General features: G+C 40.1%; 1 protein-coding gene across 4 annotated transcripts in view; it reads right to left on the bottom strand.

The window, feature by feature from the left end:
* LOC124259091 (four-jointed box protein 1-like) overlaps positions 1-14,994 on the bottom strand; it is a 53,129-nt gene that overhangs the window by 19,412 nt on the left and 18,723 nt on the right. For 3 of the 4 annotated variants that reach the window (XM_046693179.1, XM_046693181.1, XM_046693180.1), the window contains exon 2: positions 9,605-9,679. The gene's annotated coding sequence lies outside the window, so the exon portion shown is untranslated. Of the gene's footprint in view, positions 1-775; positions 865-9,604; positions 9,680-14,994 lie in introns of those variants that run through there. The other variant, XM_046693182.1, reaches the window with a different exon arrangement.

The raw sequence follows: 14,994 nt of genomic DNA, 5'->3' as shown, positions 1-14,994 counted from the left end.
TGAATGGAGAATCGTGAAGAAACGCCTAAGCACCGGGTGACTTTAGAATGAGGGTCAGAGATCAGAGGTCGTAGGTCAGGGTGGAGATATCGGTTATTGTTAATACATATATATGGGGTATTGAAGAAGATTAATTAGGAGGAAAAACGTACATAGTGAAAGTGTATTGAGGACCATTTTATATTTATGACAGACCGACAGATATAGTTTATTATGGCTGGGAATGAATGTGTCAAAGTTTTGGAATAACGTTGGATCGATTGACTGTTGAACAGCCCCAGTAAGACGCGAGCTGCATTGAACGTATTGAGATAGGTTGAATACATGAAGAAATAATGGTAATGTAAGTTGAACCTGGTACCGATTGTACAGGAGTGTTAAATGCTAATTACAGAATTTGAATCATATCATCTATGAGATTTTAACAGGACACCTAATAAAATATCTGCTGTAGATACATTGATTACAAGAAATGTTTACCAGTTTGATTTCATCGAAATAAATATAAAAAGTTAAGCTTCATTTTAAATTTGACTCGAAATAATTTTAATGTTAATCCCTGTAGATCTTATGAAGCATAAACTAACTTCTTATAAATAAATAAATAAATAAATAAATAAATAAATAAATAAATAAATAAATAAATAAATAAATAAATAAATAAATAAATAAATAAATAAATAAAATAACGTTTAAGGAAGCAATTAAAATTGAATCAATTGTTTAGTTTCATTGTTTACTCTGTAGAGTTTGAAATGATTAAAAGACGCCTCACCTGTCCGTCGTTTACAGCAGCTCCGTATGCAGTACACAGAGCGTCGTAAAGAGAAGCGACCGAGCCACAACACAAACAACTTTCATGCGCAATCAATACTCCCCACAATGCGTGTATTGTTATTGCTGTGAGGATTATGAATACAAGCCAATCAGTAACGACCACACGTCTGATTTGCATATCGACTCCACCCTAGCTCCGCCTCCTGCTCTAAAGACAGATCGAACATCAGAGACGAGAGTTGCAAAGAAGGATGTTTTGATATATCAACGCATACATTATTTATATAGAACGTACTGTGAGAGAGACATATGCCCAATGATGCACGGAGCGTAATGGCGGATAGCTGAGGGCGAGTCGAACAGTCGCGATCGCCACTTTGCCCGTAGTCATGGCCGCTCAGCTCGCTAATGCTATCAGTCAATTGCTAGATAATAACAAAGCTTAAGGAATTTACGTCTCAGTCAAATTAATCTAGCGATCGAGACTGTTTAGTGTTGACTGATAAATCGGTGTTTATTTTACGCCAGGTTATGCGCGGCCGTCCATGTTAAGTCAGTTGTGTTCGCCCCTATCAAGCTGATTGCTTTACAAATACGCCTCCGTTCCTTCAAAGCTGGAATATGTACACAGGGGTGACCATTTATTTAGATAAAGTGGATTCCTCAATGACAGGGGACCGCAGAGAAAAGGTGTGTTTCCAATTCTCAGCTGGAGGGTCACAGGGCTGAGACACATACTGCTGAGACCAACACGAATTCGTTTTTCAAAGTGAAATAACACGCATGTATTTTAGCAGGTGGTTCATCGACAGACAGTGATTAATCTCTGATCAATATTTTTTTATTCTCAGCGTGATTAAATTTGAATGTGATATCGTAGATAAGACACGTGCGTTTATATTGTAAGTGATTTGTTACTGTCGTATTAACATGAATTAAATTTTGTTGAGATTTCGATGTTGATAACTTTCGGTGTTTAATTAACACCTGTTTGGGGCATGATTTATAGGAAATGTGAAATTTTAGAAAGGCAGTTAGAAGTTGGACGAACATGAATACATGACGAGTTTTATGGATCACAAGTTCTGTTTATTTTTTGTACGACGTTTCAGAGCTATCCATTAAACGTGTCACGTTTTCCTATAGGAGATGTGGATAACTGTTTTGTTATAACAATGACAAGTTCAGGTCGATTTAATCAGAGAATATTCATAATAGTTTCATGACATTTAAGAGATATTTGTTGCAAACGAAAACTTCTGTTTTAAGTGGAGTATGCGGAAACAAAGACAGACATTAAACATGCTGAAGTAAAATCTACCCACTTCACAAATGTCAATACATCTGTCCAATTTATCGGTAATTATCTTCAAATCATCGCTGTGAAAATGCTATCAAATAAAGGCATAAAAAATAGTTATTTTTTGACAACACTTCATTGACCTGTCTGTGAGGAAAATGTGACTTTGGGGTCACATGTCTTGGGCGGTTTGAACAGATGACCAGACACCTCTGACCCCTGACCTCAAACATCTTCAGGCTTCGGCGTAATTTCAAACCCCATCATTAAAACCCGGTCGTCAGTTTTATAATTGTGTCCAATTTGTTGAAATACAATAACTCGAACAGTGACCATTAATTTAAGGTTGTTAGTGTGACCGTGGGTCACTCCTGGACATGTGCACAAGACCACGTGGCGGGAGATTCGCCCGAGGATGGACGCAGGTAGGGCAGGTGAGGGACATGGGATGGCCCGGGGGTGCGTCTGGCCTCACCGTGGGGGTCGGGCAGTCACTGCCTCTAAGGACTAGGTCATGCAGGTAATTTACCATGGCACACGGCATACTGTGAAATCAGTAAACGCTGCAATTAGAACCTGTTGAAGTGTTTTCCGAGTTGAAAAACATGACAAGGGAAAAGATGGGTGAGATGGAAATGGAGTGGAGAGTCCATTAACTCGCGATGTTTCATTTCGCTCTCTAGTCACGAAACCCTTTTGAAATATGTTGGGATTGTTCCAAGGAGCTGAGAAGGAATACACGCTATTCCACTGAATAGAATAATAATCTGGTGTGCTGTTTTAATAATAATGAGTGAGTGAGTAAGTATGGTTTTACGCCGCTTTTAGCAATATTCCAGCATTACGGCGGGGGACACCAGAAATGGGCTTCACACACTGTACCCATGTGGGGAATCGAATCCGGACGCTTTAACCACTAGACTACCCCATGGCCCACCGCCCCGTTTTAATAATAACGATACTGATTATGATAATGAGAATAATGATGATGATTATACAAGTAATAATAAGATGAAGACTGATGATTATGATAATGGTGGTGATAATGATGATCATGAAAACCCCGACTCACCCCAACCCCGCCCTACTTCACCCTCACACGCACACACCGCCCCCACACAGACACCTCCATAGCCACCCGTTCAGTGCACGATTCTCAGCGGGACGAAACACGCAACGCTGACAGCCAGCATGAACTGCTCCCATGAAATGAACGAAATGTGCATGTGTTTGTTAATTGCACATGCTCGTATTTACCTACGTAACAGTCGTTCTGGTAACGACACATATGCACCTGTCGAGTTATTGTTGCATGCAATTAGGTAGGTCTATTTCAGGTGTACATCGTTCAGAGCCGCATAATGATGTCATTAGCACACTCGTAATGGTATTTCACCAATTCGGGAAGATTTGTAATGTCAACCCCGTCATGAACCGTTCGGGTACTCCGAAATGACTAGCAGTTGTCAGCTGTACAGATTTGTACGCCTGTACGGTTGACGTCTATTTTATTCTCCAGCGTATACGTAGCTCTGATGTGAACGTTTACGCGTTCCGTCAAATGCTCTGCCTGGTAAGTTTGTTTTCTTATTTAATAAGTTCACCTTTGACTTGGGTTTTCACTTGACGTATCACAAGGCACTCATATCTTGAAAAGAGTTCTGTCAATCCTGTTAAGTGTTCAATAACGACAGCAAACGACTTCAAAATCGATTTTATCGCCTCATGACACAGACGTTTATTTTTTCAAGATCTACACGGACGTAAATGACTCCGACAATGGCAGTAAAATACATAGTTACAGAACCCTGCCTCGACAATGACATAATTTGACACGAACATGTAATTCTGAGCTTAAAATACACATTATGTACGCTTTAAGTAGAAATCATTAAGGGATAAAAGAAGTAGAATCATCGTCGTACAGTAGGAGGTCGTTGTTGGATGTTCAACATTACAGTGTACAATTGTCGACGTTTGAACACGAAACTAGTCATTTTACGTAATCAAGCTTTGCAAAAAATATCCAGTTAATTCCTGGTTTCATTGTGGGGATTTTACACACGCTGAAATTTTGTTTCATTAATTCTATTTAAATTTAACTTTGTTCAAAAGAAACACATTTTGCATTTGGTGCTCGCCATGTCCGGAATTATATCATATTTCTGCAGAAATGTTTCAATTCGACTTTCGACTACAAGAGAAGCACATGTACAGAAATAGATATCAAAGAATGATGACACCAGGTGTTCGCGAAAGTGTGAGCGCATCCAGCCCCAATCCAGTATCCTGGCCCTGGTCACAAACACATGCACATGCACGTCAATTCCGTTCATAGTAAAGGTATTGCATATATAAAACGCAGTTTCGTGAACACGATACAGGACACTATTTATAAAGCAATTCTGTTGTCTTTGGAATCTTTAATAGATACCCTCCTGGACACTGGTAATTAATTGGTCAGTGAAAATGACAGTTTGACAGGGCGCAGACATGTCTCCAATAGCAACCATCTTCTGGTGAATGCCCAGAGATAATGAAACAGTCGCAGAGTGGCATCCATCGCGTTCAAATGTTGGTCTGAATGTGCAATAAACAACCTGGGCACATCTAAAGGGAAATAGACGCTAATAAACCATATACTGCAATCAAGACATCAGATAATGCGCCACAAACCGTCCGAAACCCGTGATGTACAACTTACACGAACTGCATGTGGCCAGGGCAAAGGTCAAGGCCACGGAGCGTTATTAGTCGTGGAGTTATCCTTAGTATTAACATTAGGGCGACACCTACCGAGAATTCTCATTACTAACATGGTTTATGCATAACATAAAACTAGTAATGAGTACACGATGGGGAACATGTATAATTTGATTGTCTTGCAAAGAGGACAATGCATTACCTACAGTATGTGCAAGTTGAATATTTCACTTTTCATCACTGATCGATACTTGAACGTGCATACATCTATTGTAGCAACGGTATTTATTAATCACAGCTCGCCAAACGTTTACTGCTTAAGACGAGAAGTATTAATCATCTCGAGGAAGCAGTATGAAATATATCCGACCAGATGGTGTATATTACAAGACTTTTGGTATGTTTGTAACGCACAGACTAATATAATATTATGCACATTTTGCCTTGCCTTGTTGCTATATTTAAACAGTCAAATGTATTATTTTGAAAAGAAACCACTTTATGTCTTAGATATTTCGTACAACCATAAACACAATAGCTTAATTTATCGCAAATAGTGAAACCTTGTCCCCTAAAATATTGACAACAGTCGAACAGTGAATAAACCATGGTATTAAATTTTAGCTTCATAAACAACCCATAATGTCAGAATGACCCCCAATATAACAATAAACACCTTATGATTTCCAAATAAACTGACTGACAAAGATACGACGACCACTCGATGGTCAAGCTGACCGTAACTACTTAGTCGAAATGACCTGGAGGATAAAACCTCCCCACACTTGATGTGCTGCGTTAGCATTCATGACTACCGATCACATGCCCTTCGTTTTATCTGTGTCCAGTGTGGGCTTAGTGACCACTGAAGTGGACACCCGTTGTCCGTAGCTTAGTAATGACCACTCGAGTCATACTCCGCTGCCGCTCAAACCCCGAAGATATTGAAATTAAAGCAGGACCATGCTGTATGAAACGCATTAAAGGCGCGCCGTGCGATAGGAGAATAATGAGAAAAAGCCCACGACTCCATTGAAAGCAAACAGCTGATAACAACGCGACAATAAAAGAAGCCATGCGAAAGTTTTCATTCATTTAATGTCCCTGAAATGGTCAAATTATCATCTAACCCTTTATTTGCCCACTTGAAACAGCTTGCTGTAAAGCAGCACCCTGTCTCACCCCTAGCCTCGGGCTTCGGTAAAGCCGTAGATGAAGAGTCTACCGCCAAAACATCAGTTAGTACGGCCACTGTGATCTAACACTGACCAATACTGACCAGCAGGGTCGTTAAAAGGGGTCAATCGAGCGTGTTTTGGGGTGGTTATTTCTAAATCTGACCCCTCATTACGTCGTGACAGCTTGACCACCAGAGCAATAGCAGTTGCTGTTATGACATCGGAGCTCTAACTGGACATGTTACCTAAGCATCATGTTACCATCAGCAGCTGTTGTTCAAATTTGATCTGATAAAATAAATTGAAGATGACAGGTTAAACTATTTATAAATTAGATTTAAACATGAAATACCAGTAGCATCTGGACTTTTAAACCAGTTTGTGAAACACGTATCTCAGAGACAAGTAATTCAACATTAGTTGTTGGAGCCCGAGGGAAAATAAATATTGCTTTTTTATGAGATCCATTGGTGACAGGTAAGTACTGTTTTACGACTACAGATTCACTGACAACGTGATGTGGCTTTGTCTCGGGAAACAAATATACAGGCGATTTATGTGTTATCGGCGAGAGTATGTATATAGGGATTGATATATAGTCTTTATATGTGTCCAGTTACAGATGGCCAGCGGCCGGAAACAATATAAAAACATGAATCAACACACATTTGATTGACAGTGGGTGTTTTGGACTACGTTTGGTCAGAAAGCATTTTTGATTTTGGACTAATGGCAGCCATTGTTATGGAGTGTATTTAAACCACTCTTGCTTCACAATGATTACGGGAAATAATTGCAGTGAGGAAACATTTTGAAAGGACAATACATTTGTATGTGAATATTTAATACTGATGAATCACATATAGAGTTTTAGAGTCATTTGGGACATTCGCCACAAAACAGATTTCACAGTTAATTTAAATGTAATTTATTGATTATAAGTATACCAGTATACAGTATAAACAAAAAATGCTTTCATGTCAGCTTGACTTCATTAATGTATGCAGACAATAATGGTGGAAAAAATTTATAATGAGAGATTACCATTACTCCAAGTGGAGTACATGCATATCCTAACATACACCTTGACACAATGCATGATTTATGCATACTATCTGCTGCACGTACATTACATGTAAAAGGTATTACATGTAGTGGTTGTACATGCAGTTCCTTATATGCACCTTGACACAATGCATGTTTTATGCATGCTATCTGCTGCACGTACTTTACGTGTAAAATGTATTAAATGTAGTGGTTGTTGGAGAACACGCGACGGATCATGCACGTTATCTGGACATGGAGATACTGCTTCGTGGAGAGGGTATCGATCTCCTTGCATTTTGCACTACGATAAAATACGATGATGCACTGTCATGGTGTTTATCTGTCACATAAACGGTTACAATGAAAAGAAAATGATAGCATTGTCAATGAGGTAGGTCAAGTACAATACCCGCTGGACACGATAAACGTATCTATTCTTGACTGACTGACTGAGTTTGGTTTTACGCCGCTTTTGGCAATATTCCAGCAACATCACGGCGGGGGACACCAGAAATGGGCTTCACACATTGTACCCATGTGGGGATTCGAACCCGGGTCTTCGGCGTGACGAGCGAACGCTTTAACCACTAGGCTACCCCACCGCCCCTATCTATTCTTGAAAACGGGTATCGTCATTTTTTTATTGCCATTCAAGAACACACGCTTGTGATATAGACGAAATCGAACAATGTAGATTTCTTAAGGTTATAAAGCGTTCTGTTTCTTATATATAAGATTTTCGTTCTGAAGTCCAAGTAGAACTGTATTTATTATCTGGTTATATAAATAAGGAATAAAAATATTTCTAAAAATTCGGAAACGGAATAACGGCATTGACTTTAACCCAAAAATCAGTCTAGAGGCATTATAGACTGATTTCGTCGGGCATGGTTGCCTTGAATCAAATCCAGAATCATGTGGACACTGGACTATATACCGACCTGCTCTATACATAAATACCTTTCCATATCGATGGGCAAGGACACATTACTATCACCATCGTATAGCTATCCCACTGGCTGACCACTGCCCAGACAGGTCATAGGCCAGGTCAGAAAGACCTTCATCACTGGCAATGGACAATGCATCACGCAGGTTCATCTCCTATTACACCCTTGGTGCATAGATTTATCTATTGTCCATGGTTGGGGTTTACTGAGAATGGCATGTCGTTATTGTTGAATATGTACCAAATTCTGAATGCACGTATGGGGTATGTCACTCTAACCCGACTTACTGACAATGAGAACAATGAACCAGTCCAGAAAGCCATTGATACGAAATTTAAGGAAAGGCTAACCATATTGTCCATACAAAATTCTATGAGTATCATATCCTGACAAGATTAAAACTGATAGCTCCTGGACGTATGGGAGGCCAACCGTGTTATCTCCTTGGTGAAGGTACAGTGCCATCTACCTATGAACCAATGTAATATGAGATTTTATATAGAACTGTCATGACATTTGGATTCTTCCTCAGTACAATGACATATGCATGTAGCAGGGACCATGAGTAATTTGAATTTAATTCATGACACGCAGGATGAGTGAAATCTAAGCTTAGCGACACGGAATTTACCTGATTGTGTCACGTCACAAAAGTAACCTTTGACCCATGACACTGAAAACTGACCCCTGGTAGATGATCGGTGACACAGCTCCAGTAATCTCAGATTCTATCCCTACAGAATGTTAATAGGAACAGTTAGCCACACTGTTACATAGCGGCTATTAAGCGTGGACATGTAGTACCGCCCTGCCCCACCCCCTCGGCAGAATACTGAGGGGTTCGTGGCATCCTTCAACCCCCTGCCGTAATTTCCTCCTCCAAAGTGTGGGAACGTCCCTCCCCCAGACAACCTATTACTAAAGGGTGCAAGTAATGAGTCATCATGTCTGATTTAATAGTCCATTGAGAATATTCCAACATCTCACATCCATCAACTAAGTGTGTTCGCGAAAACATGGGTTCACCAACGAGGAGTGAATTAAAGGCAAGAATTTACGGATGTTAACTTCGTTATTTTGAGGAACAAGACGTTTCGGAGTAAATTCAGGATATCAGGAGAATGATAGTGAAAATAGAGTTCTCATGAACACGGACCCACCTACACCTACCCATATGTACGACATTGCATAACATATACACAAATGTAGTCATACTCTACCCTGTCCCTCGCCAGCTTATGCTATACTGTTTCTGGATGTAGACTTCAAAATATGGTGTGCCCACCTTCTGCGAAAAGTGCCATTACTGAACATAACCGTTTCGACAATAGAACCGAAAGTGCCTGCGCAAGAACTCAGGCCTACCCACAATCTGCCTGCTGCAAAGAGAATGTACCACTCATAATTCTACAATATTCAAACAGATCCGCCACCCACTGTCCCCTTCCCAAACATGCACACACCCTCCAAATAAATACTCGTGTCGTGACACCCTGTTGCCCTCCACACTACCCCTTTAAGTGTCTTGCCAACCCTCCACCCTAATTGTTTTGGGAGGGTCTGTCAGGTGCCGTTTCAAACTGGCACTGATTAAGGAGAAAATGAGAACATCGCCAGTTGGGTGGATGACGTAGTGACGATAATCTTACCTGAATCTCACGTGCGGAGGTCAGGAGTCAAGCTACCTTTGACCCGGAAGTTCAACACACGATTCTATGAGCATCCTGGAAAATATAAAGAGACGATTAAGATGTATTGTTACTTGACAATTGAAAAATTACAATATTTGTTGTTTCACTTTCAGTATTAATAATAAAACGCCCAAATATTAGAGCAGCAACCATGAGCCAAGATTAAGATGTTTATAGCAATAGATCGTCAGGAAATATATAATAAACATAATGATAAGGATACGGTGATGACTACGCAGATTTGAAGATTATATACGAATTACGGTCCTTTAGCATCACGTTAAAGCAAGCGTTCTGACTGATTGATATGACATGCCAGTTTTCTTTGATGTCGATTTCAACACTTTAATTTAGGTTGCATGCAACGAGCATTATAAGTGGCAACTATCATCTGAACAAACCATCAAGCATAATATTAAACAGAACGCAAGGTTTCATTAATTTTTTAATCTAAGATTAAACCAAGCGTCTCAAAATTCAAACCCAATGAACTTTAAACGAACAAAACACACTGAGTGAAGTCACACATGTTCTGGCAAACACACCCAAGTGTGACGACATTCGACTGAGCAAACCTGAAATTATCAATACGAACTTACTGAAAATCGTGAGGCTAATTGTCATTGCTAAATAATCATTACACAGCCAACTCTAGGGCACGTAACTGTATCAAAGCAAAGGTTTTACTGCAGCTGAATAAACTTGCGATGTAAAAGGTATTGTCGTTCAAATGTTTAAAAAGTATTCAGATAGCCGCGACGCCAGGAAGGATGAGACAGGTGATTGATTCGTGTCAGTCCCGACATTGACGGCAAAGGTAGATTCGTGATGGTGCAGTATCATAGGGATTTCGTGTTTCATCAAACTATTCTTCAAATAGTCGCACTATAATTTCTTAACTGAGATTGATTTAAAGAGGCTTGCATGTCTCGATCTTGGATTTTTCTTTGGATTGTCTTTGAAACCATTTTTACATATCAAACCGGCGCCAATGATCCTGCAATAACGCCGTCTAAAAAAGTTCTTCGATATAATATGTTTGTAGAGCCTGTGATGAACTGATGCTGAAACTAGCAGATGTTATTGTACAGTGTATGAAGATAAGAGATTAAATCGAGATTGACAAATAGATATGAATTTATATGCATATGGTGACACACACATATAAACGTCAACGTGGTGGTGGTGGTGGTGGAATTGGGTTTTACATCGTGCTTGAGTATATTTCGCTCATATGACGACGTGCATGCGTGTGTATCTGTTTGTGCGCCTGCTTGTACTAGCCCAGACTTAAGCTGGTTTTATAGTGCTAGCCCACTGAGATACCATGCCGCAGTGAAGCATGAATACCCCACTCAGACACATTATACTGACTCCGAGCCGACCAGTCCTTGTTGTACCCATTAATGCCGAGCGCCAGGCAGGGACCAACAAGTACCATATTTTAACGTCTTTTGGTATGACGCGGTCGGGGATCGAACCCGCGACCTTCCGCACTCCGGGCGGACGCTCTAACCACTACACCAGGGAGGCGGTCTAAACGTCAACGTAAGAGAATAACAAATCTTCAGACAGATTGTTTTGTTTTGAAAATTATTATACGTATGGATCACTGATATTCAGTGATGACACCAGGTGTTCACAGAAAGGGTAAACATACCCTGCCCTTCCGGTACCCCCTGTCGTTCACAGAATGTACATAAAACAAGAGAATGTATTGCCTGGTGCCACAGTTGCCATTTGGAAGCGGCATGTAAGCAAACCAGACTATCAAGTGATCGATGGACTAGTTAATATAGTGACACAATTGTTCATTTAATGACTATGTTGAAACGTTTAAAACGATATATTATTCCTGAATTAAATATGCTGCGCTGAGACTCTGATTCTAAAAACGCTAAAGAGCAATATTTCGATTCGCAACGCAGTTAGAGTCAGTTTGCGTATTCTTGTGGAAAAACGGTCACCAGAATGTTCAACGGGGCACTTAATGTCCGAACAATATGACACTTGTAAGATTCTCAAATGAGAAGAAACAAGAGAAAATATATTACCTGGGAAAAAATAACACCTTAGGTTAAAGTACATAAAATATCGTTATAAACATACGACTATACAACTGCTTGCTTCAGTGTATATCTGGTTAAATATTCACCACAAAGCTGATACAAGACACGACTGGGGTATTTCTTTGCATTCTATATTATACCACCAACAGAACACAGTAGATACTTGATTGGTAAGTGATATGGTTAATCTAATTTGGTCGTAAATCCCTTCTAAAAGCGGTCTTTTTCATTGTAGCGAATCATCTGACCTTTGACCCAGCGTCTATTCTCACTTGGGAGTTAAAAGAAATGCGTCGATTTTGAAGCATTTACACCTGTATCAGCGTTCCCAATTGCATTATTCTACCTGTCAGAGATCACCTGAGCCGGGTGTCACCTCGACGACACATTAAACACCCATATGCTTCGCGACGATCACGTTCTTAATTAAATTTAAGCTTTCATTGTCACACACTTGACTTTGATTCAATCTGTGTTCCCCACCAACCCCCGAACACACGCACCGTCATACCCAGCCACACCTGGTACCATGATAGGAGTGTGCAGGGGGGATGTTGTATACTGACATATGACATTAACTGTAGACGATATGATTGTTTGTATGTGATTAGGGAATACATGTCCAGTTTCTGCAAATGCTCAGTAACAGGAGCGACATTGTTGCATTATTAGGTTTCAATTTGAAGCATGTCTAGATTACCACGGACGTATTTCAGTTTCTGCAGACTAAATGAACAATATTAATGAAGAACGTTATTCTTTGTGCATCACTTGTGTACGGAGAGAGAGAGAGAGAGAGAGAGAGAGAGAGCCGAGAGAGAGAGAGACTAGAGAGACGAGAGAGATCATTTATTAGAGAGTGAGAGTTGAGAGAGAGAGAGAGTAGAGAGTAGAGAGAGAGAGAGTGTCAACAGTATTTGTAGACGTTATCAAAAGATCATTTATTAGCAGTTAGTCGTAGTAACAGTATTAGAAATGGGTCAACAGACAGATTTCAGTGTAGTAGGGGTCGTAGTAGTATTAGGGGAAAGACAGATTTCGTGGCGAGCAGCGTTGCCAAAGTCAACAGTAATTCCAATAGCAGTTTACCCTAAACCATGCAGTCCACACGTGGAATATATGAGCCCCCATGAAGGACTTCAATTGCCCGAAGATCAATAGCGACAGAATGCCACGCCGGCAACTACACAACAATGGAGACGTGATGAACACTAAAGCTAATGAGATGAACATAAATCCAATAACCAAAACATCAAACTCCGTTTTCCAGATTAACCCTCTCAAACAACAATAATGTCCGAGCAGGCTTGACCATCACAAGTACCTATTACAACCAACTCGTCACAGCTCATCAATTGATAATCAATTCTCAAAACGACTTGGCTGCAAAGATTTCACTCTTAGGATAATGGTTGTAACAGCAATAACGGCATTAGGCACAATACCTCCCATACTTGAATTCCAGTCCCCCAGAGTTCTTGAACCGTCGGGTCTGTCACCTAGCTACTGTGGTCACTGAGTCCGGTCACTTGGTACGCTGACCACCCCAAGACCTGGTCATCAGCTGGTAGACTGTTGTCGCTCTGCGGGCGAGCTTTTATTTCATTTGCCTTTCAATATTCTATTGCTGTGCAGCAGATGTTAAATGTGGATTGGCTTTTAGTGACTTTTGATTGACTCCTTATCAAAATATCCGATTAGTGAGCCCTGAAACTGATTGTCACATTGTCAGACTGGCTTGGCGGATCGTCTCTTCGTTTACTTAATGGGATTACAATTTGCTTTGTAGTTCCGTTTATGAGGTTTATGCAACAGACGTAAATATGAAAGAGTCTCATGATTAGAAGTGTGAGCGGATGCGAGAAGCAGAGACTCATGGCGAACACCTGGTGTCATCACTGATTTTCAGTGATCCACTGATATAATTTTCACAGGTATTTTCCCCTTTGTTCCTGAGGATAGTTAATGCTGGGTATTCCTTTGCACTGACGTTCCATATCTATCACCCATACAGCAAAACCTTCCGCAAGCCTGGTTAATATTTTAACTTCTTTGAGTGGTTAATATTTGAAACGATACCAGTATGATATCACATTCAACGCCATGTCGAGGAACTATTTCAGATGCAACTAAACTCCCGCGCAAAAGAAGGATTTGACATACTCGTATGACTTGGATTTGAAAAATTCAAAACGTTCTCAAATTGTTACGAGTCTGAAAACAGTCGAAGAAACACTGCGAACCTAAGTCAAATAACACACCAGTATCAAGTACATCACCAGTAAATAACCAGTGTTTGTCAGTTTAACAAATATGAGTGTATACTTTCTCTCGTCCGTCAGTGTACTGTCTCTGGTTGACGTTATTGCCATCTGGCATATTGTGTAGCAGGGTATGTGCATTTGATTTCTTTGTTTCTCCACATATTCATAAAGGGGCACACATATCTACTAGGGGCGGTGGGATAGCCTGTTGGTTAAAGCATTGGCTCGTCACGCCGAAGACCCGGGTTCGAATCCACACATGGGCACAATGTTTGAAGCCCATTTCTGGTGTTCCCTGCCGTGATATTGCTGGAATATTGCTAAAAGCGGCGTAAAACCATACTCACTCACTCACATATCTACTTGTTAACAAACAATTATTCTTCAAACATCAGACAATTACCAAACCTTTTCATACAATATGCAACGTGAGGTAGGAAACAGAGTACTGAACTATTGGAAATTTTCCCATGCTGCACATGTTTCCATAAAATGTTGAAAATAGAAATTAATTTGTGTCAAGCCTATTACTCGTTTGTTGGGAATAGCAAGCCTGTTTTAACTTGGAAGCCTTTGTGTGAAACAAACAGCTGATCCGGAAATTAAACACTTGTCCAGATTGCACACGTTTACATATCTCCCGTTGAACACGGAAACATTTAGTCTTATGAATTTAGAAGCTAATACCGTGACACAGAGAAACGGAAAACAACACAAGGAAACTTTATAGATCAATGTACTTCTGATAACAGACAACAAACTACTTTTCGTTAAGGTCAGTCGAGTATAAAAGGCAAACAATCCCGTTAGTATTTTTTTCTGAAAAAAAGTCGGAATAGTTGAAATATGAACACGATGACCAGGATGTGTTCTCAAACACAGAGGTTCATTGGAGCTATACACGTATGTCAAATAGCTGATAATGTGTATACCCACATGAATCAACCTAATTTCCTACAAAGACATCTTTCCTTCCATCTGTATAATTTAGCAGTAAAACGAGTGACAAGATCTT

This window comes from Haliotis rubra, unplaced genomic scaffold, assembly GCF_003918875.1.
Source record: "Haliotis rubra isolate DU_JTF1 unplaced genomic scaffold, ASM391887v1 Scf71, whole genome shotgun sequence".
Classification (NCBI taxonomy): domain Eukaryota; kingdom Metazoa; phylum Mollusca; class Gastropoda; order Lepetellida; family Haliotidae; genus Haliotis; species Haliotis rubra.
The sequence above is the reverse complement of the archived record's forward strand: the minus strand, read 5'-3'. Positions and strand labels throughout refer to the sequence as shown.